We start from the raw sequence: 8,243 nt of genomic DNA, 5'->3' as shown, positions 1-8,243 counted from the left end.
TTAATTGGTGTTTCACAGATGGCACCTGAAGGGACAGGATGTCACCTCATGTTGTCTATCTCATTTAGGATGGGAAATAGACATTCTGTTTTTGCATATATCATATAATTTCTGACAAAGCCAAAAGTTACGAAAGTGAAACCAAGGCAGACTTTGGTCCAGCCGATGGATGTCTGTTACACAAAAAGGCTCTCAATTACTTGAAAATGTCATCTGACTTTTATCTTGCAGTGCATTTTGTCAAAGAATGATAGAAAGAAGCTGACCCATTTTATTCTTAGGGGCTTAGTTGTCCTTTCTGTTTTATCTGGCCAGTTGTTTAGTCATCGCTTACGGACTCAATCAGGAGACGGATGAAGTTAACAGCTCGGTTCGTGCTAGCGTGAAGGGAGTGGCTTGCACAAGCAACGGGATCTGGGATACAGCAGAATACACTATACCAATGCAGGCAAGTCTTAATTTAATGTCGGTCCAGTATTCAACTTCCATTGATACATCTGGTTGCTTTCCTGACATGTCTCTCTCCTACCGTTCAATGTGATTAATTTGCATTGGAGACAACAATGTTTAAAGCCAAATCTTCCCTTCCTCTCTTAATATAAATTACCATCTTTTATGAGATTTCTGTGGTGCTAGTTGTTACACAATTTTTACATCATCAATTTAGTATTTTGCTAATAGCAAAGCTAGGAACAGAGTTACTCCGGTATAGCTGTACTAAACGCAGTGGTGTTATTACCAGTTAATGCTAGTCTATCTTTCTCGGTTGTGATGCCAGTTTAAAAAAAAAAAAAAAATCACTGCCTTCTTGCTTCTGGCTCCTTGTTCCTGCCCTGCTGATGTCCCTGGCTTTTCCTGTTTGAGCCAGGTAGAATCTGAATGTCTGCCGTGGGAGGTAGAGCAGGAACAGCCGTGTCCTTCCAAGTGATGTTCTGGAATGACTGAGGTCTGAATCAAGTATGTGAAATTTCAGTCAGATTCATATTCTTTCCTCTGTGTAGGCAGTAAACTCTCTTTTCATGATGAGCAGCATCATTAAGACAGAGAATCCGCTCGAGCAGAGGTGCCCTAAGGGATACTGGAAAAAAAAATTGCATAAAAGAGCAATATAAATATCTCCCTCTCCACCTATGTAAAAAGTCTTATCTGCTCCTCACACAAGTCCTGTGAAAAAGGGAGTGTAGATATCCACAGTCATGATATGTAAACTGCATTTTCAGATGAATTTTTTTTTTTTTGTGGATACTATCTTCTATTGCAGTATTGACCAGTGCAGCATGTGCAAGATCTAACTTGGAGAATTGCTGTAGAACAGTGCAGAATCCTAAGATATATCTGAGAACATATTTTCAAAACCACAAAACTGAGTTCTTATCAGATTGCCTGTGCCGTTACTGAAAGGAGAAACAGTGCGCGGGAGCAGAGGAAAGGCAGATATGAAGAAGAGTACAGACTGGTGTGAATGAGGGCCAGTCTCATAGTCACTTCCTTTGAAGTCCATGGCCACTTAGCAAGTGGAGTGACTGCAGGATCTGTGTGAAGGGTCTGTAACACCCGTATGACAATGATGTAGTTCTCAGAATAAGTCAAGGGACTTGTGTCCTTTATTTGGGACCAGTTGTCCAGAAGGCATCATACTGTTTTCATCAGCTATGTGAGTTCTTTGTAGTGCCGAGATGGCCTGAATTTGGGCTCCTGGCTGGATTATCGCTTTCCCTGGCTTAGACTAAATGCTCGCAAAAAATGCTGACTTTCCAGGAGTGCAGAAAGAATTAAGGTTTTCTGTCTACTTTTATATCCTTGTTTAATTTGCTCATGTTGTTGAATTAAACTTGTAACTGAAACAGTTGATTTCTCGATTTATCCCAGGACTCAGATATGTAACTTTATATAAAACTGTGAAGGAAATTACTTCACCCTCAGCCCGAACAATGACAAACACTGTTGACCCAAGCAAACAAGGATTGATGAGATGTGGCAGGACCATGGTTTGGGTAGTTCTTTCTACAGCTTCCTGATATAGAAAGCTGCAACAATCTGAAATGTCACGCTCCCTTTCTTACATTTGAGGAGGAACGCACTGACATGTTAAAACTGTCTCTAACTGGCGAAAAACCTCTTGTCTTTGCTGAGTAAGAGCTTGTTTCTCTACAGGAATTCAAACAGGAAGATACGTGAATTATAATACAACTGTTAAACCTGTGAGGTCAGGGCATGGTGCCCTGTGGAAACCATGAGTAACTGAAAGAGTTATCTGATTTTTTTTTTAATGTCAAAAGAAGGATTTACTTTGACAAAGTCATGAAATAATCCCTTCGCCTAGGCACTTAGAGATGTCATGTATGCAAAACAGTTATTTCCTTTATAGTCATACTGTTGACACTCGTAATATCTAAATAACTTATTTCAACAATCTGTCCTGCTGTACGATTCTGCAGTGAAGTCATAGCCTCCAGTTTGTATCCTCATGCAGCTACCATAGAAACTGTTTTAGATGTCACAGGCTCATCTTGAATTCACTAGAGGCATTTGGCTCATTAATTCAAATGTCAAGGAAAACGCATCAACGTAAGATAGGTTTAATCAGTGACAGAAATAAAAAGTTTCCTAACTTGGGGTCTTCTTCTGCAAGGCTTGGGGCTCCATGGTGTATAAGTTCTTTGTGGGTTCATTTATCACAGTGAGGTTACTTCTACCTCCCAGTCAGGGTAGATTAGTTATCTGTACGTTGTGCTGCAGGCTAGAGTTTGGGGATCCACCTCAAACTGAAGAACAGCCCCTCCATCCTCTCTAGGCAGATGATGAAAACCTCAGTGATGGCAATCAGTAATAGTGAGCTGAAGAAAACTCTAGGAAAAAGACTGCCTGGAACAGTGCTTCTGTGACCTAGAGAGCAGGATGGAAGGGCCTCGCAGCCATCGTTTTTTATAAACCCGTGCCTGTACAGTGTTCCAAGACGAAAATATTCTGTTTCTATTCTCTATCAGCCAAAGTATGAAAAAATCACATAAAAGATTTTATTTCAACTGAAATGATGGAAATTAAGAAAGCAAATGATAATCAATTTCAGCTCCTCTCAACCAGCTTTGAAATACATGTGTAAGAAAGTAGGTCAATTATCACTTTTATTAACTCATTGCTTTTAAAAAGTACAAGTGTGATTTTTATGGATATATCCCATCTTTTCCCTAATTTTAGTTTTTTTTGCAGAGACTGAGCAGTTTTTCCAGTGCCAGGTCCCCTCCAGAGCCCACAATACCTCCTACAGCTCCTTCTGCTGAGTTTTTTTCAGGTCTTTAGAGAAATTTCCATTCCCTTCTCCTGAGGACAGAGTTGCGATCTGAAAAAAGGCTTTGTTCAACAACAGGAAGGCTGTAATTGTTCATACAGCATCCGGGAAAGATATGCATGAGCTTCCTGAGTTAATGAAATCCTAGGGCTTTTTTATAAAGTTTCAGTGACTGCCAGTCAGTTTTAAATGTCACGCTGCGTAGGCTCACTGCTGCGTATGTTACAGAGGGAATTTTGCTTTTAATTACATCGCACAGTTGACACATTCTGTCTTGTTTCCTAACCTTCCTCTAAAGTGCCAGTAGTCGGTCACTACCAGAGACCAAAAATAATGGATGAGAGGTTTGATGTATAAAGCTTCTTCGCAAGTTCCATTGGCAAGGGAAAAATGAGGAATCACTGAAAAGCAAAGCTGAGTGTTTATTTTCTCCCAGAACGGTATTTCAGACCAAAGTCAGAGCCCGGGAAGCTGTGCCATTTGGTTGAGATACTGAAGTAGCAATTTTGGGCTTTGGTTACACCCATGATTGTCTTTATTGCTCAAATTCCTTTAAAAGGTAAGTTTCATGAACTGTACAGGAGGCCTCCTTTTCCTTCCTGCGAGTTATGGCAGGAGCTGAACAAAGCTATTGCGTGTTGGCAAGAAGATTCTTTTATTTTTGATTATTTCTGCCTGAGGCAGGGCATAGTTGTCAGGTTAGCTGGCTGCAGGACAGGTGTTTACAACACCTTTTTCAGAAGAGCTTTGGATCAGATTCCAGATGCTTCCCAGTGGATGAATTCCGGACAGTTTCACCTTATAGGTTCATTCATTTTCAGTTCTTCAAAAATTAACATGCATTATTAATGTCTTGACTATTGTACATCGAAACTTACCAGTGACTTTTGTGTCCAGGTAGCATCCACAAATGTTAATTTGGTTTGCAATCAAGCCTCGTTCGTTGACTTGGTTTAGAAGACACTCATGAGAAGTCCCTCACGGAAGCTGCATGTCATCCAGCTAACGTGCTTCTTGTCATCACAGATCTCTGATGCAGAGGCATTGCTCAAAATACAATGTCAAGAAAAATATTCCCTGCTTAGAAGCACTGTCCTTTGTGTGGATGACTGCTTTGAAGACTGGGTTTCCCACTTGGAATGGCTGTCTTGATGGAAATTAAAATACTCCTGGTTCATTCTTAAAATGGAACAGTACCAATATTCCAGTTCAGCACAGTCTCTGCACTAGACAAACAATGCTAAAAATTGTATCTCTTATTTCCTATAGCCCTGGCAAGTCCTGGAGTGTAGCAGAGGTTCTCTCACACAGTCTAGGCCAAGGTTACCCAGCTGGCAATTTGTGGGAAAATTCCTTCTTTCCTGCCTCATTAACTTCAGAAAAATCACTCTTTTGAGGAATGGTCAGACTGGCAGCCTGTTTTCCATTGTGTTTGCGTTCTACCTACATATTTAGTGACACAAACCACTGCAGGGGAAGTCTCAAACAAGTTGTCCTGCCTTCTCTGCTAGGAAGGCAGGACAACTTTTGGTGATTGACACCTGAGTTCCAGAGGCATCCTCTAGGATCGAGCGCATGGCTCATTTTTGTACTCTTACCAGCTGTGCAGCTCTGGTGTGAATGGCCACCTCTCTGTGGGGACCAGCAACGAAACTGCCAATTCATTGTGCAGAACTCATCAGCTGTCAAATGGTGTCATTTCTTACTACTATTCTATAGCAAGATTTATGTGAGAAGTCTCCTGAGATCATATTTCAGCTGCATATAGAGACTCTGGTTAGGCTTGGCCCGCACAAACAAATGCAATAGAGAGAGAACAATTTATACCTAAAACTAAGAAAACCACCTCTATCTTTCTTGATCCCCTGAGCCACCTAACTCCCTGCATGTCAATCTGTTATTCTTAGCAACATATTCCTCCTACTGACAGCTTTCCAGGTAATAGTAAAGTAGCATAACATTAACTGATGTATTTAAGTAAAAGGAGTTAGTCAATTTGATGTTTCTTTTTTAGGCCTCCTGTTCTGAGGAGTTCTGAAGACTTCACTGTGCTAATAAGGAATAACATTCACTTCCCAAAATTTAATTACACCAGGTAAATGCAGACATTCTCAATGCTTTCTGAAGAGTGAATAGTTGTGCTCTGAAAAAAAATGTTGTTTAAATTGGCACCTTCTTTACTCAAAAAGGCTATGCATTCAGGGCTGTATCTGCCTGAGTGGCAAATATCAGGTGTCTGTAATTCTTTAGCCCTATTAAACCTTCAGGAACAGACCTCCCAGCATAACTCTATTTCTTTTATGCACTGGACAATAGAATTGTTCATTCAGATACACTGGTTTATGTTAGTGTAAAATAACTAAAATGTAGCACAACAGATGTGCAATCCAAATTATAAGGTGGAAGTGTGTAGTTTACACAGGTAAAATTTTGCTGGTGATAATATCCAAAGAGTAAAGAATTCATCTTGATTCCTGGATCCTAGTTAGGGATACATAGATTTGGTAGCTACAAAACCAAAAGCTCACAAACTGAGTATATTTAACACAGGTTCTAGCAAGTGTGAAGTCCCTCACCTGTATCTGTAGCTGCTCCAGCTTGTTTTTAAATTTAAACAATTGCTAGTGTATGCCAACTTGTATAAACAGAGCTGCTGATTGCAGTAGAAGTAACCAAGCGAGTAAGGGAGGAAGAGCTAGAAATGATCCTACAATTAATGTATGTCAAGAGTTTTTTTTTTTTTTTTTTACATCAGTAAGATGTCGTAAGAATGTAAAATATTATCATATCAGAGATCCATGCAGCCCAGTGTCCTACAGCTAACAAAGATCAATGGCAGGAGAAAGACGGGTAACAAATGTAAGTTGCTGCTCTATGGATACAAAAATGCAGCTGATCCAGGAAGCTTCAATGGAGCTGCGCACGGCATGCACTGCATGAATGCAGTGGGCTTTACTCACAGCCCTGACATGGCAGAGTCACACCAGCTCCATCAGGGACATCTGCAGGGAATAGTGATCCTTCAGAACAGCAGAAGGATGTCGTGAAAGGGTTGTCCATGAAGAGGGCATTGCTCAAAACCTTGTGCCTGTCAACTTCAGTTGCCTCTTCCTCTTTTTCAGTACATTAATGGTTGCTTCTCTAGACTGCCTCTACTAATCCCCCAGCCCTTTAGACATGTATTTTTAAGGAAGAGTGAAGAGGGGAGTACCTAAAAGCCCTGCACAACCACATTCCTACAGTTAGTTCCATACCATCTCTTCCTGTTCCTCCCTCTGTCCCCACAGCTCCCCGTGTCCTTGCTATCCTGGATACTGGAAATACAGGTCCTTGCAATGTGCAGTTGCAGGACATTGTTACTGGAGTACAGACTGAAGAACCCAAGTCCTGGGCTCAGATCCATGCTATGTTTGTCCCCAGTTCTCCAAGTAACTACTCCAGTTGACAATGCCCATTTCTTCTGCTGCACGAGTGATGTATTTGTCCTATGTTGATGAGCCACAGGTTATCTTGATAAAGAAGCCTCTGAAAACAAGCTTGCAGCATGCTCAAGGCAGCATTGTTGAGGTAAAGACAGACACTTAACCCTTGGGATCCTCCCTTCAGAAGAGAGAGCTGAGGAATGTCATTCCAAACTGATTTGGGTTTCTGCTACCCTTCTCCCTCCATATTTCCAGACTAGAATCTGAGGGGCTAAAACTAGGTTCTTGTTGTCCGCTTCAAGTGAATAGGTCCTGTGACCAGAGGATGTATTTTCTACAGTCAACTAAAAATTGCTGCTTTCCTGTGGTGGGCATGTGCCAGCGGGAGTGCGTTGGTGTTGAAACAACTTGCAAGGTGTCGATTTGATTTTGCTAGGGTGGGCGTTGGCAACACAGAAAGACAATCCTCCTCCAGATCTGCTGATCTATCGTCATGGTCCCTATTGTGCTGTGTCAAATGAGAAACCCAATGATGAGGATCACTCTTGTAAATTCTCTCTGCAGTTGGATGAAACAGCAAATGCTGTTTTCTTTAATTTATGTTGGGAATTGTTGTTGCAGAGCCACCCTGTGAAATTCTGTGATACTGGCAGCTGCTGCACCAGTGGATTCAATGAGAACCATGACCATGAAGAACACAAGCTGAGGCAACCTCTCAGACAAAGGGCCTCTTCCCCAGACTGCCAAAAGTGGTGCTGCTGTGGCAAATGCCAGCCAACACAGAAGTACCATGAGCAGCTCTGCTGCCAAAGCGAAAAGAAAAAGGCAGTGCATCACAACCTCCCACTGGTTTCAGCAGCTGTTACTGTCCAGTCACACCCTGAAGAAAGCTCTTCTCTACAAAGACCCCTTTCTGGACTTGGCGGATGGCAGTATCGACAGCCAGCTGCGTCACCTTGCTTACAAGCAATACGTTCACTGGTGCTTTGCTCTTTTGATCTGAAAGACAGAGCCCCCATCCCAAGCTCCTGCAGGTGGAAAATTAGAGATACTTATCCCAAAGCAGTCAACAACTGTGCTGGTTTTAAGATGGAATGAGGATATAGCAGAACTGGAGCTCACACTGTGATTCACCTTGGACATTTAACCTTTATTTTCTTTCATGGACCTATTAAGAAAAGAGAAGATAGCGTGTGACTCCCCAAAATCTTCTGTAGTACAGCTGAATTCTTGTATACTGCCTTTGAAGAGGCACAAGTGCCTACTGCTTAGATAGAGGAATAAATACCTTGAGCGAAAGTGCTTGCTTCAGCTTTTGCTTCATTCTGTGAGTCACCCCACGTCGTTTGGAAATGTAGGCTCTGGGGTGAATTCTTAGGGCTACATTTTAGTGGGAGGTTCCAGGCCTCTTGCCTTTGCACTGTTGCGTACCGGAATCCAGCCAAGTCAGGAGAACGACCAGCGCCCTGAAAATAAGATGGAGCCAAGAGTCATCTCAAAGCATGACGCCTGAAGGAAGGAAGTCCAGAAGA

Source organism: Chlamydotis macqueenii, chromosome 17 (assembly GCF_036417535.1).
Source record: "Chlamydotis macqueenii isolate bChlMac1 chromosome 17, bChlMac1.mat, whole genome shotgun sequence".
NCBI lineage: Eukaryota > Metazoa > Chordata > Aves > Otidiformes > Otididae > Chlamydotis > Chlamydotis macqueenii.
Note: the sequence above shows the minus strand (reverse complement) of the source record.